Source organism: Rutidosis leptorrhynchoides, chromosome 1, assembly GCF_046630445.1.
Source record: "Rutidosis leptorrhynchoides isolate AG116_Rl617_1_P2 chromosome 1, CSIRO_AGI_Rlap_v1, whole genome shotgun sequence".
Taxonomy (NCBI): Eukaryota; Viridiplantae; Streptophyta; class Magnoliopsida; order Asterales; family Asteraceae; genus Rutidosis; species Rutidosis leptorrhynchoides.
In genome coordinates this window covers 532,302,300-532,312,883 of record NC_092333.1, presented here as the reverse complement: position 1 = coordinate 532,312,883, position 10,584 = coordinate 532,302,300, and positions in this window count along the sequence as shown.

The following is a 10,584-nucleotide window of genomic DNA, read 5'->3' as shown; positions in this document are numbered from 1 at the left end:
AAGAAGATTTGTCTGTGAAGGTTTTGGAATGAGAAATAAGATGTTTGCTAACGATTTCAGCAGCACAGAATCATTTGGATTCTTTGAAGGCAAACTTATTCTTTGTGATTTGTCCACGGCTTTCTTCATAGTTTCGCATAATCCGCTTTTCGGTACTAAATTTTCTATCGAGCGTTCCAATCACTCCTTTCTTTATCATCAAACTTTTGGCCATTAAGATCATCCACAACATGCTGCTTCGTCAGCATTTTCAAAGTTAACTGATCTGGGTCATCGGTTATCAAACCGAGGTAGTTTCAGGAGAATTGTGTTTTTAGAATGATTAATCGCTGATGGTAATATTGTGGAATATAAAAGGTTCCCCAGTAACAATAAAGAGTACGCATATATATCGCGGTTATAATAAAGTTGTTTCGGATGAAAAGTCGGAGTTGACTTGATGGAGCTGTGACAAAATTAGCTACTTTGGAAAGGGATTGCAAAACGATCTTCGGTAATAACAATGTCAAAGGAACTAGAACAGATACGTGTCAAACGTTTACTCAGTTTCCGAGGATTTTTCAGGTGCATAACTATATGCATCAATCTTTTCTTCCGTAGATGAAGTGCGGTTGGTTTATCCTCTCGATTGAGGTGTTTTTAAGAATCATGATAGATTTGAACGCTGATTGTAATCGTCGAGATACAATGAGGTTTAAGATGAAATCAAGTGGCAATCTTGAAGAAATATTTAGTTTCATATGTTATAATCAATATTTTAATTCATTTTAATTGTCCAATGTCATTAGTCCACAGTCGATAGTCCACAGTAACAGTCCAATAATTCATATATAGTTTAATATATAATATACCAATTAATTAATACGTGTCGTGACCCGTATACGTCTCAGACTCGATCACAACTCAAACTATATATATTATTGTAGAATCAACCTCAACCCTGTATAGAGAACTCGATCATTACTGCATATAGAGTGTCTATGGTAATTCCAAATAATATATATAGATGCGTCGATATGATATGTCAAAACATTGTATACGTGTCCCGATATTTAAAGTGCGTAAAATAATTACAGAAATTAAATGACGATAAATAAAAGTACGATAATTAAATTGCGATAAATAAACTGCGATAAATAAAATGTAATCAGTTAGCTAGGAACAGTTAGCTGGAACAGTTAGCGTGGATTCTTAACAAAATTTTTCATAGTTAATTTGTTTGTTTCTAACAGATTTTATTTTGTTATATGTTTTCTTCATATGCCACTTGTTGGATTCTGGGAAGTCAAAATCCAAATATAAAATTGAATGAAAATGGTTATTCTGCGGTGAACGGATACGTATATCGGTGATTGTAAGTAGGATAGTAAATGACTGTTGAATCAGCTTCGACGAATGTACAATGTAACTTATTAAGATGAAATCTAATTATTCCTCGGGTATTACCTACCCGTTAAAAAAAAAATTTCACCATTAATATTTTGTACAAAAGAACTTTTAATTACAATCTTTATGAAAACATATATACATATATATTTTCTTCAGATGAAATCATGAATTTAATGAGTTAATATGATATTAATCTCATTTGCTTTTCGGTTTGAGCTAAAATAAGAAATCTCTAAAACTTTTTGAAACCACATATTCTTCGCAGAACATCAATGAAGTTATGGATCAATACTTCATCGTTCATTATTGTTGGTACTCCTTGGTATCTATGGTGCGTATGATGTTGATGTTTGTGGGACAGATTATGATGTCGAGACGTGTGATGCGGATGTTGTTTGTTAGTGGTGATGATGGTATTGTTGATGTTATTGATGGTGGTGCTGATTATGCTGATGGTGCTGCTGCTGGTGTTTGCAACCTTCGCACCATGTTCTCCAAAGCCGTCACGCGAGCGCGAAGTTCGTTAACTTCTGCTAGTACACCAGGATGATTGGCGGTTGGAGCGAGCGAATGAACAATATTTGTAATATGGGATAGTATATAATCGTGACGAGATACTCTAGAAATGAGAGAGAAAATGGTGTTTCGAATAGGTTCACCGGTAAGTGCTTCAGGTTCATCGTCAAGAGGGCAATTTGGTGGATGGAATGGATCACCTTCTTCTTGTCTCCAGTGATTTAGTATATTACGAACCCATCCCCAATTCATCCAGAATAGATGATGGGAAATTGGTTGATCCATTCCGGTGACGCTGCTTTCGGAGCCCGAATGGAAATCCATATCGGCATAACTGTCGGAATCTGAAGAATTCGAACTAGATGCGGAATCCATCTTGTATAATGGGGAAAATGAATTTTTGGTATGGAATAGATTATAGAAGTTAGATTTGGTACTCTTCAATACATAATTTACATATGTATATATAATACAAAAATCCCGTAAATTACGGAGAATCTTTGAAAAGATATCAGTCAAAGTTCGCAATAACAGATATGCTAAGATAAGAATTCGTCTATACACTATCAATGCAGTAAATGCAGTAAAACGTGTCTAGACTTATGAATGATAAGCAGGTAATTTCCTAAGGATGATAAGCAGATGATTTTTGACTAGAAATGATAAGCAAAACTTTTGAAATGTAGACACGGTCGAAGTCCAGACTCATTAATGCATCCTAACAACTACTAGTTAGACACACTAATGCAAGACCTGGTTCGCTACGACCACCGCTCTGATACCAACTGAAAGGACCCGTTCATATACATTATAAACGATTCACAATAGTTGATTACATCGCGAGGTATTTGACCTCTATATGATACATTTTACAAACATTGCATTCGTTTTTAAAAGACAAACTTTCTTTACAATGAAAATTGACGGTATGCACACCATTTCATAATATATCCAACTATAATTGACTTAATAATAATCTTGATGAACTCAATGACTCGAATGCAACGTCTTTCAAAATATGCCATGAATGACTCCAAGTAATATCCTTAAAGTGAGCTAATGCACAGCGGAAGATTTCTTTAATACCTGAGAATAAACATGCTTTAAAGTGTTAACCAAAAGGTTGGTGAGTTCATAGGTTTATCATAACAATCATTTCAATATATTAATAGACCACAAGATTTCCGTTTATAAATATATGTACACTCGCAAGTGTATAAAAGTATTCTATAAGTTGTAGGCACCCGGTAACAAGCCTTAACGTTCATGTTTTACCCTCTGAAGTACACCAGATCAGGTGTGTTTAAAATAACCTCGAAGTACTAAAGCATCCCATAGTCAGGATGGGGTTTGTCAGGCCCAATAGATCTATCTTTAGGATTCGCGCCTACCGTACATAGACAAGTAGTTTAATGTTACCAAGCTAAGGGTATATTTCTGGTTTAAACCCACGTAGAATTAGTTTTAGTACTTGCCCCTATTTCGTAAAACATTTATAAAAACAGCGCATGTATTCTCAGTCCCAAAAATATATATAAAAGGGAGCAAATGAAACTCACTTTTGCCTTGAAGGTATTTAATTCGACTTGGTCTCCGATAGATATCACGAACCTAACCATATATATAATATATCAACATATTTTTTTAAGTAATCGTTACATATATATATACTATTAATACTTTTAATATTTTCTTAGTCCGTAGTTAGCAGTCCGATGTTAGTGGTCCACAATTAGTTGCTTAAATAAAATAAATAAAGACCCCATCGTATTCGTATTGATCAGAATTAATCTCGACCCATGGTACCATGTTGTCAAATGACGTGTTGCGTACATAAAGTACCGTGTTGTCAAATGACGTGTTGCGTACAATCATGAGGTCTTATGATTAATCTTCTCGTGTTGTTTACGGGTGGTCCTGAAATATATAAAATTAAATCATAAGTAATTATATATAAAATATCATATTAATTAGAAAAGATATGATTAATTTACTTTTTCTCCAAATATTTTCGTAGCTAAACTAGCTTCGGATACCCAATCTTGTTTTAGTCGTAGTTTCTTCATTACAACTCCGTTTTTGTTGGTTCAACTTGCCACTTCCTTGGATCGAGTCAAATTTTAAGAATATGAACTAAAACTACCTTAGTTTGTATTCAAAATCATAGGTTATAGGTCAAACTTTGGTGAAACTTATGAAAGTGATCATTTTCCATCATAAAAACAACATTTAATGATCATTTTTCTAAAAATACTTACACTTTGAGTTAAACCATGAAATTTTTATGTGTTAACATATTCATAAGAAATATCATTTTTCCAGAACATGAACTTCCAATTCAGAGTTCAAGATGGTTTTTAATTATCCAACCCAAAACAGCCCCCGGTTGCACTCCGACGACGTAGATTCAGTTTTTAAGATGTTCTTTGTAAAACCAAGTTATATCTTGTTAGGTTAGCATATCATTATGATATATTACAGGTCTTAAAGTGTTTTAAAAGTCAAGTTAGAAGGATCTATTTAGTTTGCGAACAAGTTTGAAATCATTCAAACTATGTTCTTGTTGTTAAAATTTTATACCACAAAATAAGATAGCTATATGAATATGAATTGAATAAGATTATGAACAAGGTTACTACCTCAAGTTACTTGGACAAAGTTACTACAAAAGATAATAAATAATCTTGGAATCAAAGAGTGGTGGAGTTAGATCAAAAGGTTGGAAGTAAACTTCTTCAAATGGGTGGTTATTTTGATATGTTCTTGAAAGAGTTTTCTTATGGTGTTTAAGGCTTGTAATTGAAGCTAAATGATGGGGAAAATGCTTAGAGATGATCAAGTATGAAGTTAGGAGTATTTTGAGAGAGAAATGAGGGTGTAGGTATGAGAAAATGGAGTGAAGAAATGGTGTTCATTTATAAAAACGTTTTTAGTTTATAAAGAAAGAAAAAGATACCTAATTTTGTTTTCTTACTAATAATTCATACTACTTGACAAATCCTAGTTACCTCATATCTAGGGCAGTAATAATGTTGATTAGGATTAGGATGTTGATTTTATGTATATATACCAATAGTAAATACGTATAGAAGCTGGGTATGATATGGGTACATATACCCTAGATATACGTATAGAAATCTTGAGGAAACGGAACGAGAATTCAAATATAGCTATCTTTTGTGAATATACTTATATTGTTTTATGTATTTAAGTCCTTAAAAAGTGATTAAATACTTTATATATACGATACGTGTATAAGCATTATATATTATAAGTATATATATCAAAGAATGTTACGTATAGTTATCGTTTTGAAAACTTAAGTTAGTAGTTTCAAAATATACTTAAAACTCATTGTCATTAGTACACAATGAGATGTTAAACCATCCTTAGATCATGTTAAATATATATAAATACATATATATACACAAACGTATAATTATCGTATGTTATATAGTTCGTGATATCATCGGTCATATTGGACGGTCAAACGTTGTGTAAAGCTCTTTTCAAAAACACAAGTCTCAACAATTTGGATTGCTTATCATGTTGGTATGGTTTAATTTATGTAAATATTAATCTCATAAGTATAATTTGGTAGGAAAATTCCGGGTCATTACAGAAATAGATGATGAATTTGTGGAGAAGATGAAAATGGTGTTCTTGAACTAGATAGAAAATGAGATGTAGGAGGTGAAGTGAATGAGTGGGTGAGATGAGGCTTGACTAGTTGACCTAGTCAATTAGTTTGGCCCCTTGGCAAGTTTGGCCCCTTGGCAACTTCGGTCCCTCGAGTTTGAAAGCGGGTGCGTGAATTAACCAAACGAATTATTTTAAATCGCTAGAGTAATCGAGAGATGTTATAATCAAATAACATAAATATTAAGAACGTTAGTTAATGAAAGACACGAATTTAGATAACAAAAGATATTATTAAAAAAGAGACGGTGTTAAAAATAAATTTAACAGAAAAACGCGGGATGTTACACCTTAGACTTGATGATTTGGTGTTTGATGGCCTCTTAGGTGATGTAGTTGACCTTGACCGGGGAATGATTGTTTCGGGTAGACCTAGGTTTGAATTGTCGTTGATTTGGTGGTGATTGAAGATTATGGAAGTCTTGATTTATGCTCATGCCACTAGTAAAAGAAGGAGAGTAGAAGAATGCTTGGTCCTCGGCAATTTTAAAAGATTTTGGAGTTCATTATAGCCAACAAAGTGCTCTTTCTCAAGAGGTATCACTTGTTGCCTACATTGCACTTTGGCTCTAATCATTAAACGTTAATCTTCTCCAAGCCTTGTTCTATTGATTTGCTTGCTTGAGGGCAAGCAAGGTTCAAATGTAAGGGGTTTGATATTGCTCCATTTAAATATATTAATTACGTAATATCGACCTCATTTTATTCGGTTTTGGTGATCGTTGGGGCTTAAAAGTTGTTTTCCTGCGCCAAAGTGTCCACTCAAGGCAAAATGCCTAACTTGGTGAAAAATTGACCAAGAAATGCTTAAAAAGTGCAAAGAAAATGACAAGTGCGGGAAACAGCTCCAAAAGCGCCGCTCCATACTAAGGGGAGTCGCTCCTTACAGCTCAGAGCGCCGCACTTCATCTAAAATGGGCGCAATTACCCACGTTTTGTCTCTATTTCTTCACAGTGAGCAGAAGCGCCGCTCTTCATTGGCAGAAGCGCCATTCCAGACAAGCCAAAAGCGACGTTCCATCACCAAAAGCGACGTTCCAGTTTAATGCCAAGAGCGCCGCACCAAAGCTAAAAGTGGCGCTCCTGACGCTGTTTCAGCCCACTTTCCTCACCACTATAAATAGAAAGTGATAGGTCATTTTTCAAGAGAGCTGCAGTTTTACTCCGAATTTCACACACAAAACCCTAATTTCATCATCCATTAGAGTTCTAAGGTGATTTGGAGGAAGCAAGCTCAAGTTTCATCTTCATTAGTGCTAGATCTTTCTATTGTTATCAAATTTGGGTTGTAATCTTTACTTTACTTTACATATTTTGCATCAATTAGTTGTAATCTTTACTTTGTCTTCATCTAAGTTGAATCTTTGCTTGTAATCTTTGTTTATCTTCATTTATCTTTGAATCTTAGCTTGTAATCACTCAAGATGATGTTTATTGATGCTTTTATGATTGTTGCTAGTGTAATCTTTGCTATGAGTAGCTAAATCTCTTGTGTTTGCTTATCTATAAATCTTTAATGCATAAGATGTGCCCTTAATCTATTGAATGAAGTTGTTTTGAATGAAAATACATGAGCTAGTGTTATTGAGTTAGCCATGACGTCCATTGCTATGTTTGATATTGGTTTTACTTTAATTACATGGATTGAGTAGCTCTTTAAGTGATTTTAGCAGTGAATCAATTTGTGCTTCAACACCTTTGGTGATCTAGACAGCTAGAATAGGAATTTCAAGTGATTGTGTTTCTAGGCTAAGTTGATTTTCAATTGACCTTCGTTCATCATAGTGGTGTTTGACTATCTTAGGTGACTTTGATGGTTAAAGGGTTTTAAGTGATTTTAACCTAGGCATAATCTCAATAATCAACTCATACATTGCTTGATCTTGTGTTACTAAGCTTATGTGAATTTGCAAGCTAAAATTGGATTAAGAATATTAACTAGTTCAAATAACTTAAGTGATAACAATTTGGGGAAAACAAGGGCCATATAAGCATAAAGAGGATTAGATAAGTGAACACTCTCTATCATATTGATTTATTCTCATTTCTTAATTATTACTACTTGTTGCTAGTTAAGTTTTAGTTTATTTATTGCAAAATTTAGTTGCTAATTGAAATCTCTCGCAAACCCCCCCAATCAAACAAAACCCCTAGGATAACTATTAGTTTCAAATACACAATTTACACCGCTCTCACGGGACGAACTTGATAAGAATACTTGCATTAAGTGCTATAGCAACCGGGTTTTAAGTGCTCGATAGATTGTGCGTGCTTTTTGTGATATTTGCATCTTGTATAAATTTAGAGAGTTTTGTTTGGTATATCCATGCCCCATCATTTCTCATGATGCCATTTAGTTTGATTAACGCACCTGCCGTATTTATGGATCTTATGAATAGCGTATGCAAGCCGTATCTAGACAAATTCGTTACCGTATTCATAGACGATATCCTAATCTATTCTAAAAGTGAAGAAGAACATGAATGTCACCTTCAACTCGTGCTTGAACTCTTGAGGCATGAACAACTCTATGCCAAATTCTCCAAGTGTGAGTTTTGGTTAAAGGAAGTTCAATTTCTTGGCCATGTTGTGAGCGATCAAGGTATCAAAATCGATCCCTCAAAAATCGAAGCCATCAACAAGTGGAAAACCCCCACTACTCCTACTCATATCCATCAATTTTTAGGCCTCACCAGTTACTATCGTCGATTCATCGAAGGTTTCTCTTTGACTGCGCGTCCTTTGACTGCATTAACTCACAAAGAGAAGAAGTTTGTTTGGGCAGCTGAACAAGAGTCGACATTCCAAACCCTAAAGTAGAAGTTAACCACCACTCCTATCTTATCCCTTCCCGAAGGCAGTGATGACTTCGTTATATATTGCGATGCCTCCCGACAAGGTTTTGGGTGTGTATTGATGCTACGGAAGAAAGTCATTTCTTACGCCTCCCGACAATTGAAGATTCACGAGCGAAACTACACAACTCACGATCTCGAGCTTGGAGCCGTTGTCTTTGGACTCAAACTGTGGAGACACTATCTTTACGGAACCAAAAGTACCATCTTCACCTACCACAAAAGCCTCCAACAAATTTTCAATCAGAAGCAACTGAATATGAGACAACGACGGTGGATCGAGACGTTGAACGACTACGATTGTCAACTTCGTTACCATCACGGAAAGGCAAATGTAGTAGCTAATGCCTTGATCCGAAAGGAGAGAATGGTACCTCTTCGTGTCCGCGCCATGAACATCACCATCCACACAAATCTCAATAGCCAAATCCGTGCAGCCCAAGATGAGGCTCTCAAAGAGGAGAATATTGCTCAAGAATGCTTGAACATTCTCGTCTCTCGATTCGAGATTAAGGATTTTGCCGAAAGAATTTGGGTGCCTAGTTATGGGGATTTACGAAGTCTTATTCTAGACGAAGCCCATAAGTCAAGGTGTTCGATTCATCCAGGAGCTGGTAAGATGTACCATGATCTCAAGGAGCGATATTGGTGGCCAAACCTCAAGAAGGATGTTGCTATTTACGTTGGAAAGTGTTTAACCTGTTCTAAGGTCAAAGCCGAACATCAGAAGCCAAGAAGCCATCTGGATTACTTCAATAACCCGAAATCCTGAAATGGAAGTGGGAAAGGATAACGATGGACTTCATCACGAAGCTACCAAAAATGATAGGCGGTAATGATACCATCTGGGTTATTATTGACCGTCTCACCAAATCCGCTCACTTCCTAGCCATGAAGGAAACCGATATAATGGAGAGACTGGCGCAGCTGTACATAAAGGAAATTGTATCCCGTCACGGTGTACCCTTATCGATTATTTCCGACCGAGATGCCTGTTTCGCTTCTAGATTTTGGCGTTCTTTGCAAGAAGCTTTGGGAACACGTTTAGACATGAGTACCGCATATCACCCACTAACCGACATACAAAGCGAACGCACGATCCAAACCTTGGAGGACATGTTACGTGCTTGTGTTATTGATTTCAGAAAAGCTTGGGAAAAGCATTTGCCTCTAGCCAAATTCTCTTACAACAATAGCTATCATGCGAGTATTAAAGCCGCACCGTTCGAAGCTTTATATGGCCGTAAATATCGTTCTCCTATTTGTTAATCCGAGGTAGGTGATAAGAAGATCACTGGACCCGAACTCATCCATGAAACAACCGAGAAGACCGTTCAAATCCAGAAAAGGCTCAAGATGGCCCGTAATCGTCAAAAGAGCTATGCTGACATTAGACGTAAAGATCTCGAATTCCAAGTGGGTGACCGCGTAATGTTGAAATTCGCACCTTGGAAAGGTGTAATCCGTTTCGGAAAGCGTGGAAAGCTAAATCTACGATATATTAGTCCTTTTGAAATCTTGGAGCATGTTGGACCCGTTGCTTATCGTTTAGACCTTCCATCTCAATTAAGTTCTGTTCATCCCACTTTCCACGTATCGAATCTGAAGAAATATATTGCCGAACCAGAACTTGTCATACCACTCGAGGAGCTTACAATTGATGACAAACTCCACTTTGTGGAAGAGCCTGTTGAGGTCATGGACCGTGAGGTCAAGACTTTGAAGCACAACAAGATTCCAATTGTCCGAGTCCGTTGGAATGCTAAACGAGGACCCGAGTTTACTTGGGAACGAGAGGATCAGATGATGCAGAAATATCCTCACCTCTTCCCGACTCTACCGTCTACCTCCGCTTAAAATTTCGGGAAAAAATTTTATTTAACAGGTGGGTAATGTAACGACCCAACATTTCGACTTGTATTTATGCCTTTTATTTTCACAAAACTGCGTATTTGTGCGTACTGAAATATATATTATATTCTGGGATCATTACTCATGTTAATTACTTTCGTTAATATCTTACAGCATGTTATTAAGTGCTTTATCACTTAACTTGATTCCCGAATGCTTTTACGACCGTTAGTGTCACTTGTCATTTTAAACGAGATATGTACTTGGTACACGT